Genomic DNA, 13,270 nt, shown 5'->3' with positions numbered 1-13,270 from the left:
ATGGTATGACGCGATTGAAGAAGGTCGTAGATTAAGAAAGGAAACAACTGAGTTGGGTTTTCCAGTTACGCCGTTTCCACCTCTTGGAGATCTATTACACCATACATACAATGATCTGGTCAAATGTGTTAATTCTATAAGAGCTGAGAATAACACACTTAATAAGAGATTGATTAATCGGAAGAAGTATTCTGCTCTACATGGGACTAATATGTAACTGGAGTGGTAGTAAAATCAATCATTTTCTCTTGCAGTATTATGGTAAAAAAAAGTTTATTTAGAGAAATGCTATGTATGAGTGGCAATTTAGTATACCTTTTATCTTATGTTCAGTTTACTTGGTAGTAACTGAAGTTGTTGTGCAAGTGCAATGCAGCAAGATAGTACTTCAGAGTATAAATTTACGAACAATATCGCAGTTCTCCAAACAACCCATTAGATTACGACGATAGTTATCAGTTTAATATCTAACACCATTAATAGCCTTTAATATCCATTGCTACTTTGTTTCTCTCCCTTTGTATTCAGTGAGATTCATACTGCACAACTGCGACAAACAAAACCATCAGCTTGGGTTTGATCCAGAACAAAACTGTCAAAATACATCCCGAATCAGACGAACATACATTTTCATAAAATATAGAAAGGTATTTATCTACCATAATTCAACTTATTCAACATAGTTTTCAAAGAAAACTAATGCATACATAATGTTCAAAATGTTATCATCTCAAAGGGGGTCAAACACCCATCAAAATTATATTTAGATATCCCTTTGTTAGCAGAAAAACCATAGTATCTTTTCTATAATTCATATATTGGTCAACCCCTAACTATATGTTGGGCACTCAACAATCATCACACAATAAGTATATATAGCAATAAGGTATATATACTTCCAATAAGGAAGTATATACAACAGGAAACCGGCCACTAGTTAGTAGTTACAAAGTTCCTTCCAATAGGGTAACAAGAGGATTACACAGTCCTAGCGACTGCCCCTTTTTGCTACGTAAGCATCTACATACTCAGCGGGTTGAGACACTGACGGGGTCATTTAACCCTTAAGTGGAGTTCAGGATCACCAGGCATTAAATCGCTATTATAAAGAGTCACATAAAGAACTCTTAAGGAGTTTCAAATTCTTTCCTTACATTCTCAACCTGCAAAAACAACAAAAAAAAAATATATATATATCATCAACACCAATCCACAACTTCTATATCAATTTCTCAGCTTCAGTTGAAGTCCTTACATTCACTAGCTTCAAATTGGAGTCCTTCAATTTCTTCTCAGCTTCAGTTGGGCGTGTTTCCATGTTCCTAACTTAGTTCTCTATTCATCTTCAAATTCATTTTCTTTTTCATTTTCTTTCTTTAGATTCTCAACCTGCAAAAACAACAACAAAAAAAAAAAAAAAAATCACACCAATACATAACTTCCATATCAAATTAAAGTTCAATTCATTCAATTTAAGTAACTAACCTAACAACAAACTGATAAATCCCATATTAAAACCTAACTCCATGCATCTGCATAAAAATACCAAAAAAAAAAATTGGTTAAAATCAACAAGCCAAACCTAACATCATTATTATACAAAAGGTAAAAGTCACCTAAATCGAATAAAATCAAGTATACCCGATATGAACTGCGACTAAAGATGTTGAGATCTACCTGTAGAAGATCTGAACTGCAACTTCAGTTGTTCCATCTACCGGAAACCAACCAGAAAAAATAATTGTTAAACCCCATTAAGAAAATCGACCAGTAAGAAATCAACAAGAGAAAAAAAAAATTAAATAAAAACCCTAACTGTACCTGCTGATTTTGTAAAATCAAACATAAGTGTTGCACAATTGAGAGATGTTGAAGGTTAATAATCATAATGAATTTTAATGAGGTTTTGTCATATAGGGCTTAAATGGTTGGTAATGGTGGAGTTCAAAGAGAGGAGGAGATATTTTGTCTAGTCTAGTTCTCGTTTGCAAATGAACTGATGAAGAGAGAGAGGATACAACAGGTAAAAGTGATAATTAGGGTTATGGTTTGCTTATATTTGTGGCAACGGTTGTAATTACTGTGAATCTTTAGGGAAAATTCGCGACATTCAGGTTTCTCCCTAAATCGATGGCCAATAACCATCTATTGTGTCTCATACGGATTAAGTATCAAATGGTTCACATAAACCTATTTTGTTCATACAGATCATGAAGTTTGTGTTTATTTTCTAAATTGTGTTTCTTTGTGTTTCTTTGCTAAACTCAATTCGTGTTTTCGGGGTATTAACAACCTTCATTATGACCAAGTATATTAATAAATGTCGTGTATATTTTAGTCCACGTCTAGATATGGGTCATATTTCACATTGTCAGATTTCGAATTAATAGAGATGAAATATATCATATTTCAACATTTCGGGTTCAAAGATTACTAGAGTTAAAACAGAGGTTCTCATTTCGATGAACTGAATATGAAATATATCGCATTTCGACATCTCGGGTTCAAAGATTACTAGAGTTAGACACGAGTTCTCATTCGGATGAACTGAAGATGGATTATATGAGTTCTTATCATCTCGGTTTCGTATATTACACGAGTGAGACTGGAGTCTCTCACTCGGATGAACCGAGGATGGATCATATGAGTTCTTATCATCCCGGTTTCGTATATTACATGAGTTAGACCCGAGTCTCTCACTCGGATGAACTGAGGATGGATTATGAGTTCTTACCATCCCGGGTTCGTATATTACATGATGTAGACCCGAGTCTCTCACTCGGATGAACTGAGGATGGATTATGAGTTCTTATCATCCCGGGTTCGTATATTACACGAGTTAGACCCTAGTCTCTGACGTAGCGGTAACGATAAGAAATAGCCTTGAATATGCAAGGTGTGTTTTGAATCCACAGAACACTGTTCTGAATCCATGGAACAAGGTATAATCTCAAGAGATTTGTGTTGTTAATCCATAAGAACAACAAATAGAACTTGATCATAGTCAGGTGATAAGAATCTATACTCAAAGAAACGCTCTACTTCATTCAACCAATCAAGGAATTCTTCTATGTGTAACTGGCCATTAAAAGGTGGAAGATCAACTCTCATCTTGAAACAACAAATAGAACACATGAAAATACACAAAACAGAAAACTAGTTCCTTTTAAAATAACAATCATCAATAACGTTTTACAAATCAGGATCCTAAGATTAAATAATAGTAGGTAGTTATAGGAAGTTAACACACACATTAGACACACAAGATAAGAAACTGAAAATAGAAACTGAAAATAACTATTAGATATTTTCTGAAAGTTGTAACTTTCAGGTGTGACTAAGGGTGCACAGGAACCGAGCCGGACCGAACCGGAACCGGTGGAACCGTACCTGGTTTTGGACCGAACCGAGGTACAAGGTACAGGTACTGGTCCCAAAAATAGGAACCGAGGTCTGGGAGGTACAGGTACACGGTCCAATACAAATACCGTGCTGTACTGGACCGAAAGTCCCGAATTATATAAATCGTTAGATTTGGGGGATAAGGATCAGTATTAGCCATTAGATTAAAGGGGATATATAAACTAAGGGTTAGCCGGTTAGGGTTTCAGTTTCCTACTTCCCTTTCTTTCTTCTTCTGTTCTTCGCCTCTGGCGATTCTGAAAGTTTTGACAGATGAAATTAAATTATGAGATCGTGAGGGTTGAGCAGAGATCAAGGCATATTTGAGGATGAAGATTAGGGTTTCTAATTCGGGAGTTTAATTTGAGAAATTGAAGGGTTAGGGTTCATGTGTTCTTCCCCAACTTGAGATAAGGGTTTTAGAAGAATTGTTAACGATACCGAGTATCTGTTGCACGCAGAATCAATGGGTTGTTGTTTAAATTGATGTTCAGAAGCTGTTGATGTTAGGTTGAAGAGTTAGGGTTTCACAAGAGGAACTCAAATGAGATTTAGAAGTTGAATTTAAGGTTCTACATGGATTATTAGAGACTGGGTTTGGTCGAATTGAAGAGTTTGAATGCATGTTATAAACTTGAATTGGAAATTCAGCTTTTCAGAGGATTCTAACGCTTGGGTAAGATTCCTTTTTCGATTAAGTTTAGTATTTTTGTTTCAATTGGTAGATTATTCATTATCTTGAGTGTATATGAATGTATGTGAATCTGTGAGTTATAGTTAAGATAGTTGTTTGGTATAACTGGCTCTAGTTGTCAGAGTTGGAGATGATTGAATTGGTTAAGTGTTTGAGAAGTTGAATTGTATTAGGTTTAGTGATTTATTGGATTGCTGGAGGTAATGAAATTGTTGACCTGAGTTATAGTTCGGGAAGAAGAGGAGTTGAGTATGCAGCTGAACTTTAGTTCCAGGGATGGTGGTGCAGATTATGTGAATGGAGCTGTAATTTCTTAGAGTTGCAGTGAGGTTTAGATTAATGGAATAAACTAGTGTTGGGATGATGTTGTTAGTGATGCAGAAATGGAGATAGTGGGATAAAATAGTTAAGCTGAAACTACAGGTGGAGTTGTAAGTTGATGAAGGTGATGGCTTGGGTATCTTTGGAGTGAAATGGTGATGAACTGATGAAGTGTTACATGTTTGAGTAATGGAGTTTTAGGTGGTGCAGGTTTGATTAAATCCAGAGTTTTAATGAAAATGATGTTGCTGCTGGAAAAGTACCGACCGGTACCGGTCCCGTACCGAAACCGTACATGTACCGAATGGTACCGGAACCGAGGTACACGGTACCGGTCCAAAATCTGGGAACCGACCTCTGGGAGGTACAGGTACTCGGCCTCGGCGAGAACCGAGCCGAACCGTACCGTGTGCACCCTTAGGTGTGATTATCCTTGTTATGCATCAGTCTCTCACTCGGATGAACTGAGGATGGATTATACGAGTTCTTATCGTCCCGGGTTCTTATATTCTTGAAAATACACAAACAGAAACCCAGTTATCCTCCCATATATTGACTTTCATTCCATCACCTATTTCCCAAATACTGTTTTGTTCAACTAAAATTATTCCTTTGTAGATACATTTCCACATCCAAGAGCTAGAGGAAAGGATTTTATTTTTAAAAGCAGAGTTTCTCTGTGTTTTATTTTTTCTATTATGCTTTCAAACAGTGTTATTTTGGTTTTATCTACAAATAGAGGTGTTCCTAGATAAGAATCTTTCAGGGCTCACTGGAACAGAAGGTGAAATTAAGGATTCAAGAGAATCCCTCCAAATAGGCGAAGAGAAAGATAGTCTTCTTGAAAAGAGATATTATTATCAGATAAAGATGGGGAATCAGTATTTGGTACCGGGTATGGAGATTCCGACCCGGATCCAACTTCAAGAGTAGTCTCGAGACCCGCATAAGCTTAGTTTTGTGTTTTTTTTTTTTTTTTTTTGAAAAGACTACCGGGGAAGGGATAGAAAGCCACAATTAATTTTGACAAATCAATATAGAACTAGGTTGCATGCAAAACATATAATTCTGCCGCACGTCCTAGGTTAATTAAGACTGAGAGACTAGGAAGAAGTAGAGGAAGCTCAGAAAGCAAAAGAAGGAGACAAATCAGCAAAAAAAGATTATAGGATCCTGAGATGATCTCTCTCAGGATAGAGATAGAGACAAACTAAGCATGTTGAAAAGAAAAAGAGATTATAGGATATGCATGATGAAAATATGATTTACTATTAGGGAATGATTCGGAGAATTACTAACTAGGTTCTGTTGTATATTTTACTACCTATGTATTCTATATTGTTTTTAAACTTTAGGATTTTTTATACACATTTTTCCTACCTGTGTATTCTTAGTTTTTAAATTTCAAGTCACCCAAACCAGTGATCTTTAGCTGACACTAAGCTGCTAACTCCCTTCAAAGAACATGGAGTAGATAAAATATCTAAGCATCAATTTTTAGAAGCAGACACGTTTGAAAGCAGAGACAAGCCTCTACACATACATAACTGAAGGATCATAACATGATCAACAAAATATAAACAGATATATCCAGGGTATAAGAGTCTATCGCCACTAACTTAGATTTAGAACTCCAGCTGACATCTTTTTCAACTATACACATCCAAAAAACAGGGACCAACATGTTGGCTAGGAATTATACTACAAGATCATATGATTACAGGTTACTATTCACCACTTGTGCCATTCACCTCTATGAATTTTTTCTTGAATAGCTGCACCGCAAGTTCGCAGATAACGAGTAGCGAAATCAGGTTCGACTTCACAAACATGAATCTTCCTGACCATATGCTCGATAAACTTGGAAGCAAATACCCCACAAGAGTTACTGCATAAATAGTATATGGATCAATTCTCCAAATATAAGGTTAAAAATAGATTTCAAGTAAGACTCACGTATCATTTTACTTAGGGGTTTTTAAGTCATATCTACACCACCATGGATCGCGGTTGTATGCTTTATCCAAATAATCACGAATTTGACCGACTTCCGGGTGAATTTTGCTTGAGCGATTATTAGGATTCGGTCTAAGAGAATCATAAATTATAATTATATTCTCCTTTACTTGAATGGAGACTGCAATCCAGTGAATATTTTCAATAAAAACTACACTATATACGACATCAACCTTATCCCAAGAGGGTAAATGCTCACTAGGTGGTGAACCACGGCGTCCTGCTAACCCTAATCTCAATCTGTCAACTTAGGCAAAATCACCATTCGCAAAATGTCATCTCAGTCACAATGTATTCATGAAATAATATAAATAAGTAGAAAATATCCAATCTATTCTGCACAAAAACTTACCGGTAAGTGACTTTCAAAGTATGACCAGGTACCAGTGGATTTGTTAGAAGGATAAGACTTGTGCAAAAGCACCAATGCACTGTCAATAATCTGCAGGAAGACCAATAAACATAAAACTTCTCACAACCCAAATGATGTTCTCATTATAGATTTAATCGTCAATATCAAATGATGCAATCTGACTCACATTACCGCATAACCAACCAGTTGAACGTAGTAGTAGTTTATACTCAGAGAAAGACAATAATTATGTACCATCACCATTATAGTTATCTCCATGTTCCTTGACACTGTGGTAAATTAAGATCCATTACAAGGAAACACCATGATTTGTTATTTTTCACATATACAACAACACAGAGAAACAAAAGGGTATACTAGGGAGGAGAAACAAGACACAGAAACAAAAGGGTATGTTAGGGATGAGGCTAACCCGAGGTTTATGAATCTGTTTACATCATCTATATCCTGCTTCGTTATTCGCTGATCCAATGTGTCTTCTTCAAAATAATTCATGATAACAGGCTCTTTGCTTGTCGTAACCTTTTTTGTGTTCTTTTTCGCCACTTTCCCTGTAGGAGTATACGGGGGCAACAGGGAAGGTGCAGGGTTTATTTTCCTCCTAGCCCTTCCCTAACCTTTTGTAACATCATCAAAAAGAACGATAATGGGTGCAGAAGGTCCAATGCAGGGTTTATTTTTCTGACGCTTTCTTTTTTTCCCCGTTGAGTTGTTACAAATGTTTTCTACCTACATATCCGACACAGTCAAAAAGTCATACCACGATAGTTTTGTGAAAAAGGTACAAAATATATACGTGCTAATGTAGCAACAAAACTAGAGATGCAACAAATACTTACAACAGCTCGACTCACATCAACTTCCTTATTTGGAGGATTGTACGGATATGGTGGATTTAATTCAATATTGTTGGATCTATTTCCAGGAGTCACATTTGGCTTCTGCATTGCTGCACCATCAAAATATCCTTCTTCGTTATGTCCTCCAGGTGGAGTCCCCTGTTCAAACAACATAAATATCATTTCAATAAAACTTCATTATCATAATAGATGTGACATTCTATCTATCTTAATACAATAAATTTCCAATTAACTCACTGTTTTCGTCTTTGAAAATGCATTGTGCATCTGGGTTCCACCAATCTTATCCTTTATTGATTTGATCTAAGCAGTTAAACACTCCACATGATTCAACATTTTTTTATGGCTATTACTTACCTGGACACCTAACTCCTCCAACGGACCCTTCACTGCACTTTTAAATACCTCAATTTCACCAATCACCGTCATTTTCAAATCCTCCGTATGACCAATCATTGCATTTTTCACAAAAGACTCGAAAGAAGCAATGACTGAAGTTGATATCCTATAACAAAGAACATCAGGTTGGGATCTAGGATGTGCCACACGTGCTTCTTCCTCATCCTTCTCAAACAGATCTTTTTTCTCCACCACATTTTCATTCCCTAACAAATCTTCTTCGTCCTCTTTATCATCCATGCTGCTCTCCTCTGGAACCTGTTGATCCACAAAAACATTTTCAGACTCTAACATATTTTCTTCCTCACCCTTCTCAAGCAGATCTTCGTTCTCCACCACATTTTCATTCTTTAACGAAACTTCTTCTTCGTCATCTACCAAGGGACCTTCACATAACCCCAACATTACCAAACTCTTTGCATCTTCTTTATGCCACATAATGTTATCGCACACTTCACCCTGTAATTTTATAAAGTCACTCGACCAAATTAATAATGTAGCAAACAAAAAAATAAAGTAACTAAGGTAGTTATTACTTCATGCCTTTGACTCCTCCAAAATCGTAAGTAGAGGCTCATGATGTATTACTAAATCGAATGTAACACTATGCATATGGGGGCGCCAATTTTCAAAAATATTCTTGCTTCCAAACTTATCAAGAACTTTCAGCAACACTTCCAGACCCCAAACCTTGGTGAAAAAATGAAAACCTTTAAAATAACAATCACAAAAAATTAGACAACTAGAAAATATCAACCCAACTGATTCTTACCACCATGACCTGGGCCATTCCTTGACTCTTGTAAGTCACCTCACTTCCAACAGGCTTGTTAGCGTTAATCTGATAATCTAAGGAAGAATTGCTATTATCAATAGTTCGTCTGAACGCTATTTCAGCCCAATGATAAGAGTTGAAGTCGACGAGGTTATCTACCAGGTACCAGTGATCATGCTCAACTACTTTTTCATCTCCCTTTCCCAGGACATACCTGTGGACAACATATAGTAACGACAAATTCACCTTGTCATCAGCTTCCAGTGGGACTTTGAAAATTTCACATTCAGCATTAGAGTTGCTTGATTGGTGACATTCACGCGATCTTTTTTCCTCCTCCTCCTTTTTGCTTGATCGGTGACATTTCCTCGATTTTTTTTGTCCTCCTTTTTGCTACATGTCTTCGATTTTTTTTCGTCGTCGTCGTCCTCCTCCTCCACTTTTCCAAAAGGTAATAATTTCAAACGTTTTCCAGTTACTGGTTTTCCTTCATCGGGGAAATGCTTCATCTTAAGGCAGGGCTTCGTGGCGGGACGAGAAAAATTATGGTCCGACTTCCTAAAACTAAGCCCCGAAATCAATGCGAACTCTTTCTTTCAGAAGGAGAGTTACTTTCCACGGTTACCCTTATCACCTTCATCACCCGTGGAGATCTGACTAGCCAATAAAAAATGAAACAAGGCACTAGACCACGTTTGCATTGGCAGGTGCAGTAAGGGGCCAATTGTAGTTGACATAAATTTCTCTTGGTCGGCAGGAGACAACAGGTTACGCACCCACTTCAAAACCTTCGGGCTCAAGTATGTCACTACAAGAAAACGTGGCTTTGGTGACGATAGTTTTTGCGGCGAAGAATATTTCATTTCTGAAGCTTAGTTATTGTGACCAAATTAATTTTTGTCACTGTTGTTCGGTTTTCAGCAACGGGACTCGGGTTTCGTCACTCATAAGTTTTTAGTGACCTTATTGGTGACGATTTCTTAAGGACGTCACATAACACTTTCAACGACTCGCTATAGGTGATGAAACTTTTTGCGCCGCTAAATTCTTTTTGCAACGAAGAAATTGATTTTTATGACACAATATTTTACCACTGAAAGTGACTTTTCTTGTAGTGTGTTTTTACCTTGCACGTATAAGCCCGGTACCTGACAGGGTGAACAAACATCCTACAACATAGAAATAAATAGTTACACCAATTACAACATACAAGTTCTTAGAATTAAGTATTTGAGAGCGGCAAGAAACAACATTGAAAAAGATAAATAGTCGTACATTCCAACTAATCCAATAACCACCTGTATTCAAGTTGTAAAAGTGACTCAAGGAATGACCGGTTTAGTTTCCGTTTACAAGTGGCTTATATCAAATAAACCTAGAAAGAACAGCGCAGCAACATGGAAAAAATAGGATTCGCATAGAGGCATCTCACTTTCTTTTATATATAAATAACTAAACTATTGTTATTGTTCAAATTTAACTTCATAAAATAGTGCGCAGATAGGCAGTAGCTTGGGTTCTAGGCTATTTTAGCATACATTTCAGCATTTGACAGGGAATGATCAATGGTGGCACAATTACACTATACCATACAATCATCTATTAGAAAAAGTAGATTCAAAACTATATCTAAAAGTAAGTATCAGATATTCGAGCTTTACTGATTATTATACTCAGGAAATATCTTATGTGAATCTCCAGCAATAAATAAATAAAAAAAGGTGACCAGACACAACACATAAAATAAATGGTTAGCCTTAACGGGCTAAATGTCACCTATCTACCTTTCAACACCATCTGCAGATACCACTCTTTTGTCCTCAACAGTGGCATCCAACACTGTTTCATCCACATGAACAGCAGATTTCACTTTTGGAGAACACTTTTTCTTCTTCGCTCCTGCACCCATAACTTGGAACCTAAAAAACTAATATAGTCGAGATTAGTAATAACATAGTAGTAATTCATATTCTTTAGCTACTCAAAGTACACTCCGGACACAAAGTTATAGTGATTAAGAAAAACCAAGTTCATATCTACCTAAAACTATGTGCTCATCATGACACTATTATGACATTATAAAAAATTCGCAAGTGAGGTTATTAGATTAGTTTGAAACTAAAACTTGTGCAAAAAAAAAGCTTCCAAAACTTCCATCATACATTGAAGATCATCCATTGGAAGTGTACAATAATACGTATGAGAGTTTTTTGAAACAATATATCAAGTACCATATGATATCAAAGCCTAAAATGGTAAACCCATGAATGAAATTGTATCAAACAAACACCATCATACCATCAGTGTAAATTTTACCACTATCATGTAACCGGGGAAAGCCTTACTGACAGTTCCCTTACGGATTGATACCACAAATTGCAGGAAAAGCAATTACAACATCAATGAAAATTTACAGTGGATTACCAACTTATCTGAGCTGGTATACATTTAATTTTAAATATATATGATTCTTATTGTCTGATAAATTCTTGACTCAATAAGAATTTTCAAAAAATTACATGATATATATATATATATCCAATGTTTTTAGGTTGACGTAGATGATAAATTTATCAAAGAAAAAGGTAATAACAAGGGAAAGAAAAAGGCCACCAATTATGCTAAGAAAAATAATCTATTCGATGAAGATGGAATCATACAGCAAATCTAATTTACAAAACAATGGGAACAAATTCGACCTCTTGTTAGCGGGTTGGGATGAGAATATGCAGGTAAAAGGAATACACTACTCAGTAGTCTAGTGTAACTTAATTGGGATTTTGGTTCTATCTTAATTATATGCTGATTGGGTTAATATTTTGTAATTTAAGCCGAGAAATGTCCATATTTAGAGCTAGCAGTGGTTAAATAGTTATTCATACAACATGTTACAACCATCCACAAATTCATGATTTAGAGCTATTGTTGAATTTAAAACAATGAAGCTTTTGGTGGCCATGACAAAGCATAGGAAAACAAGGAAGAGTACTAATTATGTAATGAATGACAAGAGTTTTACCTGCACTTAAACTTAGGTGGACCACGCCAATGCTCTGAACTAGGATTCAAGTAACAACTCCAACTATCTCTGAGCACAGGATCCACAAGTACTTTAGATGTTTAGTATCCGATAACCCATTCCTCAAAAAGACATAACACAAACAAGAATTAGAGAGAAACCCAAAATAATACACCCATCTTTAAAACAAATAAATAAAAATTTCTCATTAACAACAAGCTACAGTGATGAAAGTATGAAACCTAATTTAACAAAAAAAAAAACAAAATCTATTCTGAAAAACCTAAGAAATCAAAATCAAAACTGAAGCTACATACTATTTTTCATGGAATAAATCGCAAAAATTTTCATTTGTCTCAGTTCTAAATACTCTGACGACGATAAACAGAAAAAATGAGATTTTAAAACCTAAATCATACTTTTTTTTTTCTCAGTTACCCTAAATCGTAAGTGAAGTTAATGAAAATACTTGTTTCATAATCTAGTAAACATCAAAATTTCTCAATCCATTGCTCTGCTCTTCATTTCTCTTTTACAAACCGCACTAAGTTCTTATCTACCTACAATAACGAAATCGATTAAACTTTCATTTCATACATACCCAAAATTGAATCCTCAATTCAAATTGATAACCAATAATTCTAAACCCTAAATCATACCTCTTTTTTTTCTTCTTTTTTTCTGCTGCTCGTTCTCGTTTTGAAGTTGGGTTGATATGTTTTTATCCTGCACTCTTTAGGATCTCCCTTTATCAAAATCTTATTCCCTGATCTCTTCTTCCCTAATCTTTTCTGGACGGAGAACTGCTGAAAAAGAAGAAAGAAAAGAAGAAAAGAAGAAAATGATAACGAAGTCAATTTTTTTTTGACGGAATTAACAAGAGGACGGAGATAACGAAAATTTGTTGAGTTAGTAGCTGACTGTGTCGGCTTTTTTTTGCTGAGGTGGCAGCTGACTCAGTCCAGAGGGTCTGGACCTCTTCTAAATAAGGGTATAAATGTATATAAAACCACAAATTTTACTCCTTTACAATCATCACCGCCACCACCACCAAGAAATCAAACAGCAAATACTCCTCCACCTCTAATTTCGTTTTTGTTAAACTTGATGGAACAAATTTTTTAGTTTGGAAAGATCAATTATCATCTGTTTTCATTGGATCTAATCTTTATGGATTTGTTGATGATACTATTCAACCACAACCTCCGTTTCTATATCAGAATAATCTGCAAATTGTCAATCCTTTGTATATGGATTGGAGGTCTATGGATCACTTCCTTGGATCTTGTATCAACGCTACAGTTTTACCTTCGCTGGCTTCAGAATTATTAAGTAAACCTACTGATCGTGAGAAGTGGCTTACCTGAACAAAATCTTCACTCAATAATTTTTTGCATGCAAGTCTCAACTT

Source organism: Papaver somniferum, chromosome 10 (assembly GCF_003573695.1).
Source record: "Papaver somniferum cultivar HN1 chromosome 10, ASM357369v1, whole genome shotgun sequence".
Lineage (NCBI taxonomy): Eukaryota > Viridiplantae > Streptophyta > Magnoliopsida > Ranunculales > Papaveraceae > Papaver > Papaver somniferum.
This window is presented reverse-complemented; position numbering follows the sequence as displayed.